The sequence below is a fragment of the Macaca mulatta genome, chromosome 16 (assembly GCF_049350105.2).
Source record: "Macaca mulatta isolate MMU2019108-1 chromosome 16, T2T-MMU8v2.0, whole genome shotgun sequence".
NCBI lineage: Eukaryota > Metazoa > Chordata > Mammalia > Primates > Cercopithecidae > Macaca > Macaca mulatta.
This window is the reverse complement of record NC_133421.1, coordinates 81,959,097-81,973,046: the sequence shown is the minus strand read 5'-3', so window position 1 is coordinate 81,973,046 and position 13,950 is coordinate 81,959,097. Positions and strand designations below refer to the sequence as shown.

Sequence of the window (13,950 nt, the reverse complement as noted above, 5' to 3'; positions counted from 1 at the left end):
TGAGACTGAGTCAAAACAAAACAAAACAAAAAGAAACCATGTAATCTCAGCACTGCATCTGTGGCTCTGTCATAATCTGGCCTCCTTCAGTTCTTTGAGGAGGGTGTGAGACCACCCAGGGAGAGGGTCAAAAAGATGACACTGGGGGCACACTGAGATGATACTGAGACTTGCACAAAAGAAAAGAAGATTCAGGGAGAAACAGGCTCATGGACACCTGTGGAGAAGGTTTGGGGATGACTGCCCAGATCAACAGAGCCAGACACTCCTGCAGGAATGAGTAGGTTGGAAGAGGATGATGAGTAAGACATTTGAAAGTTCCATTGCACCAGAGCAGTGGGGCAGAGGCAAATTCAGTGGGTTGAAATTCAGTGGGTTGAACCTCACTCACTCTGGGCTCTCTCTGCACCTGACGGTCCTTAATGCTTCATCATTTCCTGAAATGCTTTGTCCCCTCCTGTCTTCAGCCTGTGCTCTCATGGTTCCCTCCCAGAAGCCCCGGCTGTATCTCCATCCTTGCCCTTCAAGGCTCAGCTCACATGCCACCTCTTCCCTGAAGTCTTTACTAATACCGGCTGTTCGAATGAATTTTTTTACTCTTCTCTGTTCTGGCAGCACCTTTCACAATGTACCCAATATTCTGAGTTATGTGTGTACACAGATGTTTTCCCTGAAGACCCAGCGCTTGGGGGACAGGGCTGGGTAACATCCTTCTCTGCAACTCTGAGAGCTATTAGCATGGTTTCCTTGCTTCACGAATGAAGTGGGGATGGAATGTTCTAAGCACCTTCCCTGTGCTGAGTGATCACATGGCCCCTGTTCCAGCTTCACAGTCCTGCATGATGGAGATCATATATATGCTTCCCACTCCCACCCTGCTCCTTTTATTTATTTTTTTGTTATTTTTTTGTTTTCTTTTGTTTTGTTTGCGGCGGAGTCTCGCTCTGCGCCCAGGCTGGAGTGCAGTGGTGTGATCTCGGCTCACTGCAACCTCTGCCTCCCAGGTTGAAGAGATTCTCCTGCCTCAGCCTCCTGAGTAGCTGGGATTACAGACATCTGCCACAACGCCCAGCTAATCTATGTATTTTTAGTAGAGACAGGGTCTCACCATGTTGGTCAGGCTGGTCTCGAACTCTTGACCTCAGGCAATCTGCCAACCTCAGCCTCCCAAAGTGTGGGGATTACAGACTTGAGCCACCGTACCTGGCCATCCTTTCTTCCTTCAAATAGAAGAAAGATAAGCCTGGAGAGATGAAGTAATCCACATAGTTGGGGAGTGACAGAAATGCTTTTCAAACTGAATCTTGTCTTCTACTGAGAAAATGCCTACCATGTGGGATCATGAATGACTTCTAATCCTATGGCCTTCCCATCCACCGTGTTGCCCCTAATGATTGTTTATTGAACAAGATTTCATAAAAAGATGGCAAGGGACAGTGAAATTCACAATGGGCTCTCAACGTGCTCTTCCTCCAGCAAAACAATCCCCAAACATTTCTATTCAGGGGAAATTAGAGTAAAATATCAATTGAGGTCAATATTGAGCAGAAAAGTAAGTCATAGAGCAGCTGCCTAACAGAGATTGTAGGTGGAGGTGAGGGTTGGGTATAAATATTTTCTGCCTTGGTTATGGTGTGAGAGATTTCTTTTTAAGCAAAATGACCTATTGGAACTTTCAATTTTTAAGATGCAAAATCTCCTTGTTCTCTTCTCTTTCCTCATCACTGTTTAACTAACAGGATGGCTGCGTCCCTAAGGAAAGTTGACCATCGCCAGTGCCTGCCTCTTGGGTGCAATAGAAAGTATGACAGTAAGATAAAACCAGTCAGGGGAATCAAACCCGAAAGCCAGAAGAGGTCATTGGGAGGACCCTTGAATGAATGACTTTTCTTGCCACGTGAGTCATTTTCACTTGGTGGTTCTCAACTGTGCATTTGATGTGTTTGTACGGAAAAGTGACAAAGAAGTAGAGGCCCTTGGAATGCCACTGTCATCCTATAACTCCCTCACTCACCATCTGATATATGGGCTGCTCTGAGATGTCATTTCTGCCTCCTGGACAAGGCCCCAATGTCTAAAATGGTTTAAACAAGGGGACTTTATTGGAAACGTACAAAAAGAATTGGAGCAGGAAAGGAAAGGTGGAGAAGGCAGAAAGGCTCCCTACCTATACCGGGTAATGACCTGTGCATGTATTAAGGTGAGTGATATAAGACTCTACTCTCCACAAGGGAACTTCCAAAGCTTTGTATCATACACATATACTTATTGTTTACATAAGTTTATGGTGCATCCTTGCTGTGAGGGTTCTATTTGTCTAATACAAAACTTTCCCCACCAAAAAACCATCTTATGGACCCCTCGGAGCAATGCCTGGGATGCAGCACATTACAGTTCATCCTTTGTCTCTCTCCTTCTCCTCCTCTGGAACACAGTGGCCAGAAGGAAGATGGAACCACAAACCCAGGAATCTGAAAATCTCATTGTTGGTATTGTGCTGAACCCCTGTCAACTCCAGTGGGGATGGCACCAGGTTCAGGAGGCTGGAGACGAGACCCAGAGCCAGCAGATGAGACATGGGCTGGGGGCTTACATACAGGGGAGAGAGTCCGGTGGTGGTGGGCTGGGCAGGAGCTACTTGCAAAGAGCATGCAGTTTATGTAACATTTTCACTTAGCACCCTTCCCCTGACAGTCTCCACCTGGCAACCTTTGCTGGACTCCCAAACAAAGAGCCTTGATCCCTGCATGGCCCATGTTCCGCAGGAAGGGCTGGGCATTCTGATGTTCCTCACAGATAAAAAATCAATCTCTGCGTTGGCTCCTCCCAGATTCCTTAGCTTGGAACTCTGAAAACACAGTCAGGTGCATGTGCCATACAGCGTTGTTCTCAGGGTATGCGTAAGTTATTGCTATCAGGTGCATTCACCATACAGTTGGTAGAGAGGGGAGATCTCGAATTAGCCACCAACTGTTCCAAGTCCCTGCAGCTCCTTTCAGTCATCAACTCCTATTACACCAGATGGGATAAGGGCTGCAGTGGGTGGTGGCAAAAGAGGTACTTGGAGAGGGCGCTGATGCACAAGAAGAGGGAGGAGCTATACAAAGAGGCGAATACAGATCAGCCCGGGAGTTGTGACCTGTTCGATTTCCCACCGGGGCCGGTTCACCCCTCCTGAGGCAACCTGGTGGTCTCGTGCTCTCGGGAGGTCACCAAACTGATCATGTTGATGGTGAATTTAGTGCAGATGCCTGATCAGCCCAGAACTTCTGGACCCAAAGATCCTCTTATCTTAGGCACACGGGAATGAAATAATGTCTTTTGCACCAACTTGGATGGAGTTGGAGGCCATTATTCTATGTGAAGTAACTCAGGAATGGAAAACCAAATATTGTACTTTCTCATTTATAAGTGGGACTTAAGCTATGAGGATGCAAAGGCATGAGTGATATAATGGACTTTGGGGACTTGGGGTGGGGAGAAGGTTGGGAGGGGGTTAGGGATAAAATACTGCATATTGGGTACACTGTTTGGATGGCGGGTGCACTAAAATCTCAGAAATCACCACTAAAGAACTTATCCATGTAACCAAAAGCCATCTATACCCCCAAAACTATTGAAATAATAAAAACGAAAAAAAAAACCCAAAGAGGTGAATAAACAAAGCCTGGGAGAAGTACCCTGGCTGATTGCTTCTCAGTACATTTCAGACTGATTGACTCACTAGGAATGTGGGGACAAGAACCTTACCCCACCCTTCTAGAAGTCTCCCCAACTATACTTGTTTGAGACTATACATAATTTGGGCCAGGAGAGATTCAAATCATCTAGACCAGGTGTCAGCAAACTAAGACCAAGGCTAAAACTGACTTACTGCCTATATATATATTATATAATATGATATATAATATATATTATATATTATATAAAATATATAATATATTATATATAGAAATATATAAATTTTATAAATACATACAATTATATACAATATATGTAAAATACAATATATATTATATATAAATATATATTTATAAAAACATATAAACAAAATATTATATATAAACATATATAATATATATTATATTACATATAATATAATATTATATGTAATATAATATGGCAACCAATGGGCATGGCTGTGTTCTAATATAATTATATATATAATTTATATATATTTTATATATATTATATATATTATATATAATGTATTATATATAAACACATATAATATATTATATAATATATTATATATAAACATATATAATATATTATATAATATATTATATATAATATTATATAGAAACATATATAATATAATATATAATCTATTATATATAAACATATATAATATAATATATAATCTATTATATATAAACATATATAATATAATATATAATCTATTATATATAAACATATATAATATAATATATAATATATAATATAATATATAATATAATATATAATAAATATAAAAAATATATAAATTATATATATATAATTAGAACACAGCCATGCCCATTGGTTGCCATATTATCTATGGCTGGTTTTGCCATACAACAATAGAGTTGAGAAGTAGCAACAAAGACTGTATGATCTGCAAAGCCTAAAATATCTGCTATCTGGCCCTTTCCAGGAAAACTGTAACCACTGAAAGTCCGCTGTTTCGATTCTGGGCAAGATGCTATGGCAGAAACGGGACCATGATGAACTACTTAGAAAAATACATAAGGCCATGTGAGCTCTTAAACAAGTTTTTGGTTATATATAAAGTAGAAAATAAAGAGCCACCCCTAATTCTATCACCCTCTAGTAAGAACTGTTAATATTTTGCTGTGTTTGCATTTAGCTGTCTCTGTACACATATAAAAATAAAAGTATATATAATTACATAATTAAAATCCTACTGTGTTTAGTTTTGTATCTTCTATATGTTTGTGTTTTACAGTTTTTGGTGACCATTTTAAATGTCCTTGAAAATGCCTTGTTAACATGACTTTTAATAACTTTTTAATATATGTCACGACATCATTTGACTTCTAGATAATTTTTGGTTATTCCTAATTCAAAATATTGTTTGCTATATCAAACAGCATGAACAGAAATTTTTGTCTGATTCTTTGATTATTTCCTTGAGATAGATTCCCAGAAGTGGAATTACTGGGTTAAAGGGTAAGGACAATTTTCAGGGTCTTGATAACATATTGCCAAATTGCTTTCCAGAAAGATTGTACCAATTTATGTTCCCACCAGCAATGTACGAAATTGCCACCTTACCCTACTCTCACCAGCACTGTGCACTATCATTTTAAAAAGTTACCAAATTGATAGGCAAAAATTGCATTTTGTTGTTTTGATTTGAATTTCTTTGATTACTGGTGAGGTTAAACATTTTTTTCATATGTTAAACACTTCTTCGTATGTTTATGGCCAAAGGGAATCTTAATAATGGTCTTCAAGTGTGCAAAGGGGTTATTTAGTAGATTGGGACCAGCTGTTCTCAAAAAGAAACTGGAAACATTTAAACTTCAGCAAGAAAGCAATAGGCCAAAGGTTCTTCAGTGAAAGATGGTCCTAAGAGTGGTCAAACTCTACTGAAACTTATGATACAGCTCAGCATCTCTTTACTCAAGGTGCAAGGAGAACCAAGAAAAATAGTTGTAAATTGCTGGGTGCTTGTAAGTGCTAGAGATACTGCTCACATGTACATATGTTTGCATTTAAATGCTCACAAAAGCCCTACAAGAAACATGGGACTTAGACATAATTTATTATTGATTATCCAAAGTAGGATTGGAATCTTCATCGTAAAATCCTGGATTCATAACCATTCTGCTATAATGCCTCTGAGAGAACAGAAAATGAACTTTTCTGGCTCAAAGGTTTTGCAAATTCTTCATAAAATGAAGGAAACGTGAATTCACCTCCCAACCCCTCAGCATGACATCTTCTCTCCAGCACAAATCACAGCCTAGTTGTTTGCTGCATAAACCTTTTATTGGCTGCCCTTTCCTTAGGACGAGAGCAAAACCTTTGACTTGACCCGTACCATCAGCCTGGACTCTGCTGATTCCTGCCCTCACCTCTAGTTTGCTTCTCTTCAGCCCACCTACTGGACTAGATCCCTATCTATCTCAGGACATCTTGCAAAAGTTGTTCCCTTTGCAGAAACTGTCTCCTTACCACCAGTCTCTAACCACCACATGTGTGCATGCATGCATACACACACAAAAACATACATGGTTCTCTTGATATGTCTTGTATTTCTCCTTCAAAGAAATATTGTGTGATTATTTGATGAATGCCTGTCTCTCCCACTGGGACCATCAGTTTAGAAATGATGTGGATATGCTCACCAAGTTATTTGCAGAGCTTAGCAGAGTGGGATAGAAGAGGTATGGAACAAATATTTATTGACTAAATGGACGAATGAGTGAGTGAATGAAAATATAAGCTCCCTGCTACTATACCTGGGCTGTGCATGTTCTCAGTATTACATCCAACCTGGTCCTGGTTTTTCCCTCTGCCTATCCTATCCCTCTTTTTACCCCTAACCAAACAGCTTTCCTAACCTCTTCAGCCCCTCCGATTGTCAGCTCATTTGGAAGTTCATGGAGGGTAGGAACAGCCTCTCATTTCTTCAGTGGCTGTCTCAGCGTCTAGCAAGGGGCCGTGGACTTAGTCAGTACCCAGCGTTTATACTGAGTGAATTCATTTGGACAACTGCTGGCTATCAACCTGCCTCCTTTTTGCAGACCCACGCCAGAGACCTCACCAGGTGCACATATTTCCTGCTGCTGAATGGCTTAGACTGGGATTTGCAAGGAATCACGAAGTTCAAGACCTCTGCCTTTCTTTTAGAAGAAGGCACCAGCTGGTTCTCCAATGTTGAAGGTCTTCTCCAGAGATGTGAGTTCATTCCAGGACCCATGCCAGCATTTAAACAGTGCTCTGATCCTTTGTTCAGGGCAAGATAATCAGATGGTCAGTGCAGAGGACTCCCCATGATACCAATTCTGGCAGTGGTTGGGCAGGGTTTGCTCTTGTGATCAGACACAAGGTGAACCTGGGCAGGGATTTTTGGTTGTTTTTATTTAAGGATATCCCAGACCCTTTGAGCAGTATCCGGCACATAGCAGTACTCAAAATTGGATGGATGAAGCTATATATTCCTGGGCCACAGGGGCATGCAGAAGGAGTGAAAACACAAGAAGGAAGACATTGTTTTGGCTGCTGACATTTCCTGAGAGAGCTGAGGAGTCCCCTTCATTTCAGGCATGGGACCCAGATGGCTGAGTGATGGGTGAACAGCCCTTTTTCTCCAGCTCTGCGTGCCTCATTCCCAACCCTCTATCCTGAGCTCCAGGGAAGGCCCTCATGCGATTTAGCATCAGAGCTCTAATTAGATGACTTTCTTACTCTGGGCACATGTCTGGACCTTCTGGGCCACTGGTGGAGGAATAGAGGAAGAAACCCCAGCCCCTCTGGTGTGTGGTGGTCTGGGCCCCTTCAACTTGGCCACTTCCGTATCCCAACCCCAAGCACACCTGATCACCATATCCCTGGTACTCCCATGGAATGGCTGTGATGGTACCTGGATCAACGCATACATTTGGGCATCTGCATAGCGCCATATTGTTTTCCGTTTATAACTTATCTATTTTGTTATCCATCTATGCACCTGTTAATCACTCACTCATCACAAGGTCTCTGAGACTATACTACATTTTAATTATGTTTCTAGGGATGAATGGTGATACAAACCTGAATGAGACACCTCTGTAGCATTTGGGGCTTCTCTGTACCCATCCTCATTCACTGTCCATGTCAGGGAAGCAGGGAGGGTGGTGTGGAGCAGGGACTAGGGCCAGACATCTCTGGGTTGGAATATGGGTCTGCCACCTGCTCTGTGACTCTGCAGCTTAGAGAGGTTAAAGGACATTGAAACATAGAGTTGATAATAGTACCTATGTCATGAGCTTATAGAGAAACACAGAGAAAGCCATCAATTAAGTTAATGGTTGGTATTTTTATTTACAGACCTTAAGGTGTGGGGAGATTACAACTTGCTTAAGGTCTCATAGCTAGAAGATGTCAGAGTGATAACTTAAACCATGTCACGTGACTCTAAGCCCAAAGAGGCCTCTAGAAGGTTGTTTGATCTTCTGAAGGAAGCACAAATCACCATTCCAACATGAAAGATGGAGAAACTTAAGTCCAGAGAGATTTAAAGGACTTGTCAAAGGCAATGAAACAAGTGGTATGTGAGCTTAGGTCTCCTGGCTTCCAGTCCAATGTTCTTCGAATATGATTTTCAGCCACTGGGAAGGCCAAATGGTACATGAGAGTAAGTCACTTAGGATAAAATAAAAGTCCATGCTAAAAATAGCCTTCCACCTTGCAAATGAATGGGATTTCCCTGAAGGAAAGATAGACTGCTGTAGAACACCATAAAGTTAGCTTTCTGAGATCCTTTGTCTACCCAGTGTCTACCCAGCTAGTACACAGTGTGCAGCCACTCTGCATGGGAAGTTCTGGGAAGGGTTTCAACCAGCACACTCACTCCTGCTGGTTGTGACCAGCAGGACAATTGCTGAGCCACATTCTGAGCACCTTCACGTGGAAGTGGGATCTTACAGAAATCTAGGGCATAAAGGAGACAGGGATATTAGACCCTGGCTACTTTAACATACTCACTTTACAGATGAGGAAACTGAGGCCCACGGAGGATAAATGACTTGCTCAAGGTTAGCCAGTTGGTCAATGGCAAAGATTAAACCAGAATCCAGGTCTTCTCTCTCCAGCCAGAGTCTTCAAGTAAAGTCCCTAGGAGGTCAAGCCAACTCTTGCTGCTGCTGCCAGTCTAAGGACAGATGTGGCCACTTTCTCCAAAGTATCTCAGAAAGCTAACTTTATGGCGTTCTACAGGAGTCCTAGCTTTCCTTCAGGGGAACCCTACTCATTTGCAAGATGGAAGGCTATCTTTAGCATGGACTTTTATTTTCTCCTAAGTGACTTACTCTCTCATGTACCGTTTGGCCTTCACAGCAGCTGAAAAGACAGTTCCTAGGAAAATCTAGAACATTTATGCTTATGTGTGTTGCAGTTCTCCTTAGTGAGTAGAAGGGCAGAAGCCCATAGTGGGTGGTGTTTAGACTGGGAGGAGGGAGACGCTGGAGTCAGCCAGGGAGTGAGGACTAGGTATGTTCCTTTCAAGTGGGATTTGTTCAATTGCAAGTGAGAAAAAAGCTAAACTTAAACTAGACTTAAAAAAAAGAAATCCATTGGCTCATTTAAGAACTACCACAACTCCTTCAGGCACAGCTTGATCTAGAGATTTAAATCATGTTAAATCATTTAAACTACTTTATTTGCCTCCATCTGTGGTGGAGACCTTTGGGGTTCATTCTTAAGTAGTTCTTACCTTCTGGGTCACATTGGACGGCCATATTTCCCTGTCCCTTTGAGTTTAGGCAAGTCACATGACAACTTCTAGCCAATAAAATGAGTGTATTATGTCTCTATTTCCCACTTCAGGAACTCTGAAAGCCGCATGTTGAGATGGCCTCATTACAGATGGAGAGCGCCTGAACCCCCAAGTTAAGGAACAGCAGAAGAGAGTTGCCCTGGAAAATCATCTGACCCACATTGGACTTTATGTGAGGGAGAAATAAACCTTTATTATGTTAAGCTACACAATAATAATAATAATAACAATAATTGTGTTTATTTGTTACCTCAGCTTAGCATGGCCTTCCTACCTGACACACATCTCTGGGTTTTGCTCTTCTCCGCATTGGTTTAATTCTCAGGCAGGTTCTCCCTCCGGGCTCCTGGGCTCACACCCCCATGTCCAGCAGAATGAGCCACTTCTCTAGATTCATGAACCATGAATCTAGAGAGGGCAGCCTGAGGAATGTGCTGACTGGCCAGGCATGGGTCAGGTGCCCTCCAGGGCAAGACTGATACTGGGTTTTCCAGAGAAAAATGGGGACACTGGTATCAGAAGAAAGGTGAGCATCAAGACCAAGATGTCCACACAGGTCTGGTGAGTCCCCACCTCAGTGATAGTCCCCCTGCACGGCCATGGATGAAGGTTGGCCTTGCAGCTAAAACCCAGGCTCTGGAAGCCCATGCTCTCACCCTGGTTCTCAATCACTTACTATAGGTACCATCTTGAGCACGTAGGTGAAACTCTTTAAGACTCAGTCTTCTCACCTGCAAATAGTAATAATTATGGCACCTGATTGCAATGACCTGAGCAAGGCTAGCTGGCTCTTGAGGGCAGCAGTTGAGCAGGAAGGGGAACTCTACGTGGACTCCTGTGAACCCCAGGAATAAAAGCCTAGGACACACCAAGGCGCCTCTGATGATCACCACTACTACCCTTCTTGAACAGGAAAATATTCTCAAAACAGATCTTCCTTTTGTAAACCTTTGAGCCCAGGGCAGCACAGAAGTTTGCAGGTTTTCAGCTCGTGCTTCTCTTCTCCACTCCTGTCTTTTACACTTAAGGTAACTGCAAAGCAAGATAAGGTTCTAAAGTGAGCACTCTTTGTGGGGTATTATTTATGGGCAGCAAATGGGACAGAGACTATTTCCCCTTCCAGGGGACTCAGGGTCTCTGGTATAAAAATGTAGGACTGGGGTGGTGAGAGTTCAGAGGGTGGAAACGGTGATTGGCTTCTGAATTTGCGGGCACAGCCAGATGGTTCTGATGTCGACATTACCCTTCCCAGGCTCACTGCCATCACTTGTGGGGAAATGCCAACTTGTGTGCATTTTGAGTGTGTCTTTGCAAACATCCTGCAATCACATAAATAACTGGGCTTCATCTGCCCTTCGCCTTCCCATTTTGTACCCACATTTCCCATAGCATTCCACTTCTCCACATTGTCTCGCTGTGGAATTAAAATGCTCCTTTCCAGAGCAGCAATTAGAGAGATTATTTGACCGGACCAAGACTAGGGACTGGTACTTCTTCCAAAAAGACCGGGTGTTTATTATGTACCAGGCACAGGGCTTAGAATTTTGAATGTTTTATCTGATTTAATTCTTCCAAAATTTCAGTGAGGTGAATATCAGTTTCATCTCCATCTTCTGCAGGCAAGGAAGCGGAGACAAAGAGAATTTATAGATGGGAGCCTGAAGCTAGCAAAGAGTGGAGACAGGGCTTCAGTTTAGGCAACTGGAGTCCAGAGCCCCTGTGTGTAGTCCCAAAGCTCTGTCTCCCACATCCTTTCAGAGTGGCTTGGTTACTCTGTTGTGCAAAGGACAAGGCAGAATTTGGGAATCCTCTGAAACTCCCAAATTCTGGTGCTCCTGTAATCATCTCCCATGAACCCATCCCTCACATTTTGTGGTGAGGAGAATGTGAACTTTGACTTCCCAGACCTGGATAAGAAATCTCCTAGGTTTTGTTTTTTTTTTTTTTTTTTGAGTAATTATGGGAACTGCACAGGTCCTCTGATCTTCCTTATCTTGACTTCCCCTTGGAAACCAGGTGATACGGTTTGGATCTGTGTCCCTGCCCAAATCACATGTCAAATTGTAATCCCCAGTGTTGGAGGTGGGGCCTGGTGGGAGGTAATTGGATCGTGGGGGTGGAGTTCTCATGAATGGTTTAGCACCATCCCCGTGGTGCTGTTCTTATGATACTGAGTGAGTTTTTGTACGATCTGGTTGTTTAAAAGTGTGTAGCACCTCCCTCCTTGCTCTCTCTTCCTCCTGCTCTGGCCGTATCAAATGTTTGCTCCCCCTTTGCTTTCCGCCATGATCATAGGTTTCCTGAGGCCACCCCTGAAGCCAAGCAGATGCCAGCATGATACTTCCTGCACTGCCTGTCGAATCGTAAGCCAATTAAACCTCTCTATAAATTACCCAGTATCAGGTATTTCCTTATAGCAATGTGAGAACAGACTAATACAACAGGCATGGCCATCCCTGATAGGGATCTGGCGAGGCTTAAGTGACAGTGTGTGCATGGGTTGCTCAGAGCCCAGCCCACAGCTTTCCCCTCCTTCCTCTACCTTTGGACTGAGTGGCAGTGGCAGGGCTGAACACACTCTAGACATCATTGAATCCAGTCTCTAGACCTTAACTCCCTGGGGCATTGCCACCTGGATCTCGTTTCTCTCCCTCTTCCTCCCTTATTTCTTTTCTCTTTGTCATTATTATCATCATGGTCGAGTGTCCTCTTTGAACACCCTTCCTGATGCTGCCAGTATTTGCCAGGGGTTAGCAGGACCTAGATGAGCTGCAGCCCCCCGCCCCCCGCCCCCTGCAGGTGTGCTGGGCAGCACACCACCTAATTTCTCCAACTTCCAATCATGGTGTTTCTCAGCTCTCCTAGAACAGCATTGCTTAAACTTTCATGTTCATAAAATCCCCTGGAAACCATGTAAAAATGCAGATTCCAATCCTGGCTCTGGGGTGGGGCTTGAGAGACTCCACCTCTAATAAGTTTCCAGGTGATGCCAATACTCCTGGTCCACAGAGTGCACATTGAGTAGCAATGCCCTGGAATATTCTCTCCCATGCTATCTGACACATCTCTCAGGAAAGAGATTCTACAGCTGCTCCATAGTAGTCATTGTGTCTAGAGACTGTTTTGGTCCAATAGACCACTTTAAAAGGGAAATACAGGCCAGGTGTGGTGGCTCACACCTGTCATCCCAGCACTTTGGGAGGCTGAGGCTGGTGTATCACCTGAAAGTTAGGAGTTCGAGACCAGCCTGGCCAACATGGTGAAACCCCGTCTCTACTAAAAATACAAAAAATTAGTAGGGCGTGGTGGCAGGTGCCTGTAATCTCAGCTACTCGGGAGGCTGAGGCAGGAGAATCACTTGAACCCAAGAGGCAGAGGTTGCAGTGAGCCGGGATTGTGCCATTGCACTCCAGCCTGGACAACAGGAGTAAAACTTCGTCTCAAACAATAAACAAATAAAAACAGGCTGGATGCGGTGGCCACGCCTGTAATCCCAACATTTTGGGAGGCCAAGGCAGGTGGATCACCTGAGGTCAGAAGTTCAAGACCACCTTGGCTAACATGGTGAAACCCCGTTTCTACTAAAAATACAAAAAAAAAAAAAAAAGTCAGGCATGGTGGCCCATGCCTGTAATTCCCTACATGGGAGGCTGAGGCAGGAGAATTGCTTGAACCCAGGAGGCAGACGTTACAGTGAGCCGAGATGGTGCCCGTGCACTCCAGCTTGGGCAACAAGAGTGAAACTCCATCTCTAAATAAATAAATAAAACTAAAAGGGAAATATAAACATGCTTGGGGTGCAGACTTCGAGGCAGGGAGGCCCACATTCCATCTTATTCACCAATTACAACATATATGCTTTGGGATCAGTGGTTCTAACAGTGTGGTCCCTGGGAGCCACCTGAGTATCACCTGGGAGCTTGCTGAAAAGGCAGACTCTCTGATCCACCTTTAGACTCACTGAATCAGCCACTCTGCAGATGTGTCCAGCAACCTAGCTTTCGTGAGCCTTCCAGGTGTCTGAGAACCACTCCTTGGATAATTCTTAACATAAGGGGTCTCAATTCTGGTGACATGTAAGGGTCACCTGGGGTGAACTTTAAAAACATAGACCAATTATATCAGAATCTCTGGAGTGTAGAGACTGGGCATCCAAAAACAAAAACAACTTTTTGGCAGCCCAGTTTGAGAGCTACTGGTTTCACCTCTCAGATACTATTTGGCCATACCTGAATGGAGATGCGAATTCCTAATGCCAGCACAGTAGAAGGGAAGACACAGGGGTTAGCAGATGAGAAGCACCTGCCAGGGAGGACTTTCCAATAAGAAAGAACGCCTGTGAACCTGGCCCCAACTCCATTCAGATGGAGACTTGCTTTTTTCAAAGACGGCACTTGACTCTGACATTAATAATGACAGAGAGAAAAGAAATGAGGGAAGGAGAGGAAGAGGAAGAAACAAGA

General features: G+C 43.4%; 1 long non-coding RNA gene across 1 annotated transcript; it reads left to right on the top strand.

Annotated features, from left to right (window-relative positions):
• The first annotated feature begins 368 nt into the window (after positions 1 to 368).
• LOC114673186 (uncharacterized) lies at positions 369 to 9,705 on the top strand. Its single transcript, XR_003723867.2, has 3 exons — positions 369 to 1,897; positions 6,756 to 6,909; positions 9,538 to 9,705. It is a non-coding gene; the product is annotated as an uncharacterized LOC114673186 (long non-coding RNA).
• The last annotated feature ends 4,245 nt before the right edge of the window (positions 9,706 to 13,950 follow it).